Raw genomic sequence first — 11,356 nt, 5'->3', positions numbered from 1 at the left:
GGGGATCAGCCCCCATAACTTATATCAGTCAGATACTCAAAGGCAAGCAGTGGAGTAAGAAACTTTATAGTGGAAACAAAAAAGAAGGCTTCAGTGTTGTTATCATTGGAGATTGTTGGCATGGGGAAGCTGGAGACAGGTTTCTTAGAGTTGGGATATGTTATTTGGTTGATTTGTGGCGCATATTTGACTTTCTCTGGTTAGTCCTATATTGGAAGGAGAGGGCAAAAAATAAGGAAGCTGGTCATCATTGGCCACATTCTGACCTTTCTGAGCTATTTACAGAAAGTCCATAGTCAGGCTTCCCAGGTTTGGTTGCTACAGGGATTGTGGGCCATAGTTCTATTACCTTTTAACATCTGTTCATTGCCCCTGTGTATATTCTATCAGTAAATAACCTTTATCAGCCCCTTAATATAATCAATCATTTGGGGGAGCTAAATGAATTATTTAAGGTATTCATTATTTGCTCAAGAATGACTGATTACATGTGCTTAAATCCTCTAAATTATTGCTTGGAAATATATAGTGCACTGAGAAAATCTGGTTTACTTAGAAATTATATGGGTTGCAGAACAGTCTTAATAAAGTATCTACTCTTTTTTTTTAACTAATACTTCCTATTATGAAAAGCCATCTGAGAATAGATTTGACATATGAAATGCAGAATACATTGAAATTCTATAAATATAATTTTATTAGAACCTTATATCTTTTATGTTGAAAAGAGTGGGGTGGATGAGTAGAAGATATAATTATTCCAAAGCATTAGATATTTCAGTTATGTAAGCAGAGACATGCTTTAATCTGGCCAATTTTCACTTAATGGCTTGTAAAAAAAGTTTCTTTTAAATAAAGTTTTATTGGAACATGGCTAGTCCATTTCTTTAGATATTTTCTATGACTGCTATCCATACAGCTGCAAAGTTGAACAGTTGTAACAGAAACCATACACTCTGGAGCCTACATTTTTACTATGTGAACATTTTACAGAAGTAATGTCCTAATTCCTTCTACAGGGCATGTCTAAATATGTGAAGGTTCAGTATCTAGGTCCATATCAATAAATTGAGGCTGTAGAATCAACCCTTCCAGACAGATATAATTTATTAAGCTCTACTAAGTAAATTAGGAAACTATAAGAAAGGTGAAAATTCTTTATTTTCCCTTTTGTCACCATAGAATTCCATTAGCTCTTTGGAGGAAAGACTTCTTTAGAGCTTGTTTTGTCCTGTATTTATAGGATACCTCTGGATCAATTAAATCTTGCTGTACATGAATAATTTCAACCCCTTAGGTAATTAGAACATTCCTTCTGCCTCATGATTAACTATAATATTAAAAAGGTAACTTTTATTTTCCTTAAATCCACTAAATTGAACTCCAAAGTGTTCACATTTTCCTATTAATTGCAAGATGACTGAATAAGAATGGAAATCATTCAGTTTAATATATCAGTCAGCAGTATTTTTCTAAATGTTTGTATATCTGGTAAAATATCTTAGGGTTCTCATTTTTATATTTTAGTCTCCCATAAAATAAGCATTTTTATTAAAAAGATTAATATAATGAAACCTATTCTGAGTTTTCATTCAATTTATAAATGTTTACTAGTGACTATTCTTTTTTATCTATATATTCAGAAAAGACTATTGAGTGTTTCCACACATGTGTATACACACACACACACACACACACACACACATACTCACACAAATTCACAATCATGCATACGTCTCCATTTCTTAAGACCATAAAAGTACTTTTACAAGGTAATTGAATCCTTACTTTATAAGCTCCTAAACTAAAAACTGAAAATAAATAATATAGGGGCTTCCTAGGTGGCTAGGTGGGTAAAGAATCTGCCTGTAATGCAGGAGATGCTGAAAATGTGGATTTGATCCTTGGGTCGGGAAGATCCCCTGGAGAAGGAAATAGCAACCCACTCCAATATTCTGGTTTGGAAAATTCCGTGAACATAGGAAGCTGACAAGTACAGTCCATAGAGTTGCAAAGAGTTGGACATGACTAAAGTGACTGAGTGCACATGCATATACAAAAACTACAGACTGAAAATGAATAGTACCATAAAGACTCTACCAGAAAATTACTAAAGCTAATTGACAAATACAGTAAAGTTACAGGATATAAAATTAACACACAGAAATCCCTTGCATTCCTATATGCTAACAATGAGAAAACAGAGAAATTAAGGAAACAATACCATTCACCATTGCAACAAAAAAAATAAAATACTTAGGAGTATATCTACCTAAAGAAACAAAAGACCTATACATAGAAAACTATAAAACACTGATGAAAGAAATCAAAGAGGACACAAACTGATGGAGAAATATACCGTGTTCATGGATTGGAAGAATCAATATTGTCAAAATGGCTATACTACCCAAAGCAATCTATAGATTCAATGCAATCTCTATCAAACTACCAATGGTATTTTTCACAGAACTGGAACAAATAATCTCACGATTTCTATGGAAATACAAAAAACCTCTAGACAAAGCAATCTTGATAAAGAAGAATGGAACTGGAGGAATCAACCTGCCTGACTTCAGACTATACTACAAAGCCACAGTCATCAAGACAGTATGGTACTGGCACAAAGACAGAAATATAGATCAATGGAACAGAATTGAAAGCCAGAGATAAATCCATGGACCTATGGACACCTTATCTTCGACAAAGGAGGCAAGGATATACAATGGAAAAACGACAACCTCTTTAACAAGTGGTGCGGGGAAAACTGGTCAACCACTTGTAAAAGAATGAAACTAGGACACCTTCTAACACCATACACAAAAATAAACTCAAAATGGATTAAAGATCTAAATGTAAGACCAGAAACTATAAAACTCCTAGAGGAGAACATAGGCAAAACACTCTGACATAAATCACAGCAGGATCCTCTATGACCCACCTCCCAGAATACTGGAAATAAAAGCAAAAATAAACAAAGTGGGACCTAATTAAACTTAAAAGCTTTGCACAACAAAGGAAACTATAAGCAAGGTGAAAAGACAGCCCTCAGATTGGGAGAAAATAATAGCAAGCAAAGCAACAGATTAATCTCAAAAATATACAAGCAATTCCTGCAGCTCAATTCCAGAAAAATAAATGACCCAATCAAAAAATAGGCCAAACAACTAAACAGACATTTCTCCAAAGAAGACATACGGATGGCTAATAAACACATGAAAAGATGCTCAAAATCACTCATTATCAGAGAAATGCACAATGAGGTACCATCTCACACCGGTCAGGATGGCTGCTATCCAAAAGTCTACAAGCAATAAATGCTGTAGAGGGTATGGAGAAAAGGGAACCTTCTAACACTGTTGGTGGGAATGCAAACTAGTATGGCCACTATGGAGAACAGTGTGGAGATTTCTTAAAAAAACTGGAAATAGAACTGCCATATGACCCAGCAATCCCACTCCTGAGCATACACACTAAGGAAACCAGATCTGAAAGAGACACATGCACCCCAATGTTCATCGCAGCACTGTTTATAATAGCCAGGACATACCTAGATGCCCATCAGCAGACAAATGAATAAGGATGCTGTGGTACATATACACCATGGAATATTACTCAGCCATTAAAATGAATTCATTTGAATCAGTTCTAATGAGATGGATGAAACTAGAGCCCATTATACAGAGTGAAGTAAGCCAGAAAGATAAACACCATTACAGTATACGAATGCATATATATGGAATTTAGAAAGATGGTAATGATAACCCTATATGAAAAACAGCAAAAGAGACACAGATGTACAGAACAGACTTTTGGACTCTGTGGGGGGAAGGTGAAGGTGGGATGTTTAGAGAGAACAGCATAGAAACATATATATTATCAAGGGTGAAACAGATCACCAGCCCAGGTTGGATGCATGAGACAAGTGCTCGGGCCTGGTGCACTGGGAAGACCCAGAGGGATCGGGTGGAGAGGGAAGCGGGAGGGGGGATTGGGATGGGGAATACATGTAAATCCATGGCTGATTCATGTCAATGTATGGCAAAAACCAGTACAATATTGTAAAGTAATTAGCCTCCAACTAATAAAATAAATGGAAAAAAATTAAAATATAAGCCATATCAATAAAAGTCACTCTAGAAAATATTAAAAGGAAAAAATAATATGTGTTTTCAGTACTTTAATGATGAACATATGTTTTAATAATATACTTTTAAGAATTTGTATTTCAATTCACCCTTTCCTGTTTCTATAAGATAATTTTTGAGACAATTTGCAGCTTTCTGATTTTGCAAAGACATTAAAATCTAACATGACTTATTATATTGTCTTATAAATTAGAAACATTTGGGGGAGCAAAAGACAGACATCCAAGAGGCACAAAGAGAACTAAATTGCTGTTCTTTTATGATTTTTTTTATCTGTTTATCAGTTTTGCTGTTTTTCCTTATTGGAATTTACTCATTTCTAATGCCAAATCTGTTTAATTCCATATTAATTCTGTTTACTACTTCCATATGTAATTTCACAGCATACAAATATATTTAAAGTACCTAAGCACCTAACAATAGAGGCAGCTTCTGGTGATCAAAAAAAAAAAAAAATTGCTTCACTACTTTTAAAGAATCCAATCTATAAGTGAAGGTTATATACACATACAATTATATCCCTCTGATTGATGCATGTGTAATGAAAACACAGGGGAGAGAGAGCAATTCTTCCCAAGCACATTAGAAATATATCATAAAAGAGCTAGTGCAGACCATCAAAGCTAAAGATACCTGTATAAAATAGCTACTGATTTTTAAAATAACCTATTATAGGTATTTTCTGTATTTTTACAAAACAACAAATAAAATTACCATGCCTTAGTGGATCTCTTTGATAGCTTTATTTTCTGAGACATAAACCTTTCTCACATGCCTGAATTAGAGATTAATAGAATATTATTACAAATAAAGTGTGTACTTATTTATAATTTAGCTACCTGTCTACCTACATTACACCTTCATATATGATTAAGAAGAGGATTGGCATGTTTATTTCTGTTTCTAAATATAATGAGGACATGTTTATAACTACTCTGTCCACATTGATAACTCCCTCTCCTCCAGAAATCATTCTTGGGTTTTTTTTTTTGTGATAACTACTGGTTACTATGCTCACAAATTGTATGAATAGAATGGTGTATTCTGCACTGTGACTTATCATCATATAAAAAAATGCCAGTGTATCCATTACTGTGTATAGAAATGCACATGAGAATATGCGATGTAATTCCAATAGCTGAAGAGTGGCCAAAAAAAAAGTACAATGAGTTATTTGGTATTTTGTCCCAATGACCATCAAAAAGTTATACCATGACTAACAATTCTGTTTGCATATTTATTGTAATAACTCCCGCTTGCATAGAGTTATATAGTTCTTCAAGGCATTTTTATCTATATCAGCATCTTTGGTCCTGAAACGACCATTGAGATAGAACAGACTGGTGATTATTATCATTTTTTAAAGAAGGGGAAACAGAAGTTCAGCGAGTTTAAATGATTTTCTCATGGTCACAGAGTGCTCTTAAAAAGAAGGGTCACAGTAGATGCACTTTTTTTTTATAGGAAATATTCAAGGGAAGCAATCTGTTTGGAATTTAATTTGACGTGTAAACAAAATGCTAATGCTTTATTCTAATGAGTATTTATGTGAGCAAATTTGAGACTCAAAGTAGGAAAATTTGTGTATTCTTTTCTTGAATATGAGTATTATGTAAAATAGTCATCAAAATGACAGTGCAATTTTTTGTAATTTAATCAAATGTGATTACTTTAAAGGTCTTTCAGTATATAGTCTTCTTTTCAAATATTGTACTTTATGTTAGAAATATGATAATGATAATATGGGACTTGTCACATAGATGAATGTGTACCTAGAAAGTATTTTTCTTGAAAAATTTACATCTATACAGTTTTTCTTCTTTCAGCTGGTCTGTCAATCAATAAAATTGTATTGTGAGAAAATAAGATCTTTCATGGCCCCCAAAGTGTTGCCCTAACAGTTGTGGCTTATGGACAAGAATTTTAACTCATGTGAACCTCGAGTTCCTCAGTACTTAAACTGAATTTTGTTGTTTGGATTAGAACCTCTGTAACTTTTCCTAACACAGTTCCTTAGACATACTAGCAGCCCAATACAAAGTATCAGTTAGTATTAGAATGACTAAGATTCATTCAGTCTTCCTTTAACAATTATTGGCTATAGGTTCAATTATAAAGGATTGGAGAAAATAATGTCCAGTCCTAGAATATGGGCAATAATGACTTCTTTCCAAAAACCTGTTAAAATTCTTGTGAGGATTTTTATTGTCTATGTTTTCTCATCAGAAATAGTTTGAAATGCATCTGCCTGCCTCACTAGATGTAGAGTTTACAACATACATCTCTTGGATGGAAGAGAATTCAGGTTAAGATTGTATTCTAAGTGCAAGAGTCAATCACCATTTATTTTTAGTTAAGTGATGCTTGCAGAACCAAAATCATGATTCTGGAAGGGATGGGGCAGTAAATGGAGCACGGATGCTGATGCTAAATCATGAATCATCTGAAGTCCATGACTCATATAGCTCACACTCCCCTCATAGGTAAATATAAGGCATACGGGAGAATGGTCAACAACCAGGATAGTCTTCTTTTGGAGAAAGCAAATGTAAAAGTGAGGAGAAAGAGGCAAGAGAGAGTAAGGGAGACTTGACAGAAAAAAAAAAAGGACAAAGAGGAAGAAATGAAAAAAATAAGAAAAATCAAAGGGAATTATTGATTTAATGAGCAAGTGAGGATAGGGGAAAACATGATTTGATGAATTCATTTCATATCTTAAGTCTCTGTTAAAAAGAGTGTTTTGGTTAGTTGGTTGTTTTTACTAGACTTGACTTTATAGTTTCTTCCAGCAAAATCAACTCCAAGAGAGTGGACGGTAGTACTGATTTGAATAAACTATCAGTCAGTTCAGTCATTCAGTCGTGTCCGACTCTTTGTGACCCCATGGACTGCAGCATGCCAGGCCTCCCTGTCCATCACCAACTCCCAGAACTTGCTCAAACTCATGTCCATCTAGCTGGTGATGCCATCCAACCATCTCATCCTCTGTCATACCTTTCTCCTCCTGCCTTCAATCTTTCCCAGCATCTGGGTCTGTTCTAATGAGTCAGTTCTTTGCATCAGGTGGCCAAAGTATTGGAGTTTCAACTTCAACATCAGTCCTTTCAATGAATATTCAGGACTGATTTCCTTTAGGATTGGCTGGTTTGATCTCCTTGAAGTCCAAGGGACTCTCAAGAGTCTTCTCCAACACCACAGATCAAAAGCATCAGTTCTTTGACACTCAGCTTTCTTTATAATCTAACTCTCACATCTATACATGACTATTGGAAAAACCATAGCTTTGACTCTATGGACCTTTATCAGCAAAGTAATGTCTCTGCTTTTTCTTTTTTTTTTTTTTTTTTTGTCTCTGCTTTTTCAATATGCTGTCTAGGTGAGTCATTTCTTTTCTTCCAAGGAGCAAGCATCTTTTAATTTCATGGCTGCAGTCACCATCTGCAGTGATTTCAGAGCCCCCCAAAAATAAAAGTCTCTCAGTTTCCATTGTTTCCCCATCTATTTGCCATGAAGTGATAGGACTGGATGCCATGATCTTAGTTTTTTGAATATTGAGTTTTAAGCCAACTATTCACTCTCTTGTTTCACTTTCATCAATAGGCTCTATAGTCATTAGAAAGAAAAATTCTCTTTTGCCCTATCAAAATTTTAGAAGTGTTCCTCATGGAAACATAAATAAGCTTCTGTGCCAATCAAAATATGAAAGGCAAGAGTGTACAATGCTTGCTGGAGGTAAAGTTCTATTTGCCTCAAGGCACTTCCAATATATACAGATGGACAAGATACAAGATAGAGGGACAAAGATACTGACACTGCCACCCCCTTCCCTGAAACATTCTGTTTACCGAGTATGTGACAGTGGACAAGACTCCTTGTAGCACAGCCGAGCACCACATATAAGTTGTGAGTTATGAGATACCAGACTCTTTAAGCACAAAATCAATCTCTTCAACAACCTCATTACCCCCATGGGTCCAACACTGTGCCCAATGTTCCAGTTTCAGAAACTGCTTTGAGTTATGACAGCCTTCAGAAAAATCTTTGTTAAATCAAAGTATATGACTTGAGAGATTTAACAACCCAGTGTCTTATCAGTTTGAATTAGATAATTAGCTGTCAAAAAGAGCCCCTTGAGAGAGAAACAGAGGTTAAGTATATTTAATTGAGCAGAAGAAAGGATGGAGTAGGCAAGATTTTCCTCTATCACAGCCATGAGAACATGCAATAAGACTGCAGAGAAAGCCAGGCCATAGAAGGATTTAGGATGGCTACTGAAGGGAAACCTAAAACAGAGGAAAGCTAGCAGCAAATGGGCTAGATTTGGCACACAGGAAAGAAAAATAAACAAAACTGGCCAGCTGTCTGATTTCACTCTTAGACTGTCGCAGCCTGGATGGAACTTACTCATTTCTACCCCTGATTGGATGGTGGAATATGAAAGTGGAGAGACCAGTGAGCAGTCCTAGATCAGCAGCAGTAAGACAACTCCAGAGAGGGGACAGCTTCCTGTGTAATTTCCAAGGATATTTCTATTGCAGATCCTCAGGGGGAAAAAATAAACACTAATTTCTGAGTGTGATTGAAAATGTTTTTCTCACATGTCCTCTCAAAAAGAATGACGTTTCTTTTGAAAACAGGATAATTCCAATTTCTAGATATATTTTCCTACTTCTCTCACTAATTACAACTAAAGCCTGTAGATTTCTTATAGTAAACAGATGTAAAAAGGATCTAAGAGGTGGAGAGACAAAGCCAAGTTAGCAAGAGATCTCAACACCTGAAGAATGGGCTGGTGCTGAGTTTTTTAGGCGCTGTATCTCTCTTGTGTATCCAGACTGGGAACGGGAGAAGGAGGACACCTGGAAATGGTAACAGGTCGGACAAAAAAGACCCCAACAAAGTCTGGTCTCTGATCAAAAATCCAGGAAAGAAATAATCTATTAGGACAATAACTTTTAGACAATAGCCACTCCAAACGAATACACAAAACAAATTCTGTGGCTGGTTCTGATTCTGCCAGCATAGCTGAGTGCAGAGCTTAGACTTCCCCCGCTGCCCGTCTGTTGAGACGCTTCACCACACCTCTGAAGGCAGGGTGTGGAGCCCAGACTGTCTTCTGGGAACAAGTCACACCCTTCCTCTAGCCAGTGTCACAGGGGAGCCTGGACATCCCCACCCCCCCTGGCAGTAAACAGAGGACATCCCCGTCACCCACAAGAATGACACAAATGCCTCTTGAAACACGAGGTTTGCACATGATCCTGAGTCTTTACACCACACAACTCAAAACGCCCATGTTCCAGTGGAAAATCACTTATACCAGGCATCAGGGGGCTCTCAAACAACATGAAAGACAATCAATAGATGCAAACATGGAGATGATACAAATATTAGAATAATGTGAAAATTTTAAAGCACTCACCGTAAAATGTAACAGTTATGAAACTCTTGAAACAAATGATAATAAATGGAAAAAAGGCAAAGATAAAGAGATAAAGAAGTAGCCAATGGAAATTGTAAAACAAAAGTGGGAAAAAATGATGGATGTTAAAAACATTGTCAAAAATCACCGCACTTAGTACTGTCATCTGTCTTTAGTTTTGTGATTTTTTTTTTTTATTACATGAAGATTAAAATTTGGGAAGAGAATATTTGTCATCTCTCTTCCTGCCTTTCTCTGTCTCTCTTTCTTGTTTAAATTACCTCATTTGAAAGTGGTTTCACCTTCTTTACTCGAATATTCTAAGGCAAAGGCTAACTATTTTCCTGATAGTGTGCTTATTTGTTTGTTACCAACATCATAAATTTATATGGTTCAATAAGAAAATACATTTCATATTACATTATCTAAATCATAAATTGTTTTGCTATAAGAATAGGATATAGATTTCTAGCTACAGTGGAAAGTTATCTTCTCAAGTATTATTTAATTTGTTTAATCAAAGTGTATCTTTAAAAATTTGTGACAACTGTTGTTTTGATCTGTTGTTTGATCTGTTGTTTGAACTGTTTTGATCTCTGACTTCTGAATCTCTCAAAAACAAATAATTAAAAGTTGCTGGTTTTATTGCTGTTCAAAGAATAATAAACTGTTGCTATACAAAGACATTTATTTCTGCTTCATTGAATACACTAAAGCCTTTAACTGTGTGGATCACAACAAACTGTGGGAAATTCTTAAAGAGATGGGGTTACCAGACCACCTCACTTGCCTCCTGCAAAATCTGTATGCAGGTCAAGAAGCAACAGTTAGAACCGGACATGGAACAACAAACTGGTTCCAAATTGGGAAAGGAGTACATCAAGGCTGAATGTTGTCACCCTGCTTATTTAACTTCTATGCAGAGCACATCATAAGAAATGCTGGGTTGGAGGAAGCACAAGCTGCCATCAAGTTTGCCGGGAGAAATAGCAATAACCTCAGAGATGCAGATGACACAAGCCTTATGGCAGAAAGTGAAGAGGAACTAAAGAGACTCTTGATGAAAGTGAGAGGAGAGTGAAAAAGCTGACTTAAAACTCAACACTAAAAAAGCAAAGATCATGGCATATGGTCCCATCACTTCATGGCAAATAGTTGGAGAGAAAAAGGAAATGGTGATAGACTTAATTTTCTTGAGCTCAAAAATCACTGCAGATGGTTACTGCAACCATGAAATTAAAGACACTTGCACCTTGGAAGAAAAGCTATGACAAACCTAGGCAGCATATTAAAAAGCAGAGACATTATTTTGCCAACAAATGTCCATATAGTCAAAGCTATGGTTTTTCCAGTAGACATGTATAGATGTAAGAGTTGGACCATAAAGAAGGCTGAGCACAGAAGAATCGATGCTTTTGAACTCTGGTGTTGGAGAAGATTCTTCAGAGTCCCTTGGACTGCAAGGAGATCAAACCAGTCAATCTTAAAGGAAAACAATCCTGAATATTCTCTGGAGGGACTGATGCTGAAGCTGGAGCTCCAACACTTGGGCCACCTGATGCAAAGGGCTGACTCAGTGGGAAAGACCCTGATCCTGAGAAAGACAGAATGCAGAAAGAGAAGGGGATGACAGAGGATGAGATGGTTGGATGGCATCACTGACTCATTGGACATGAGTTGAGCAAGGTCCAGGAGATGGTGAAGGACAGGGAATCCTGGTGGGCTCCCTGGGGTCCACGGGGTCACAAAGAGTCCGACAAGACTGACTGACTGAACAACAACAACATAC

This window comes from Odocoileus virginianus, chromosome 11, assembly GCF_023699985.2.
Source record: "Odocoileus virginianus isolate 20LAN1187 ecotype Illinois chromosome 11, Ovbor_1.2, whole genome shotgun sequence".
Taxonomy (NCBI): domain Eukaryota; kingdom Metazoa; phylum Chordata; class Mammalia; order Artiodactyla; family Cervidae; genus Odocoileus; species Odocoileus virginianus.
Note: the sequence above shows the minus strand (reverse complement) of the source record.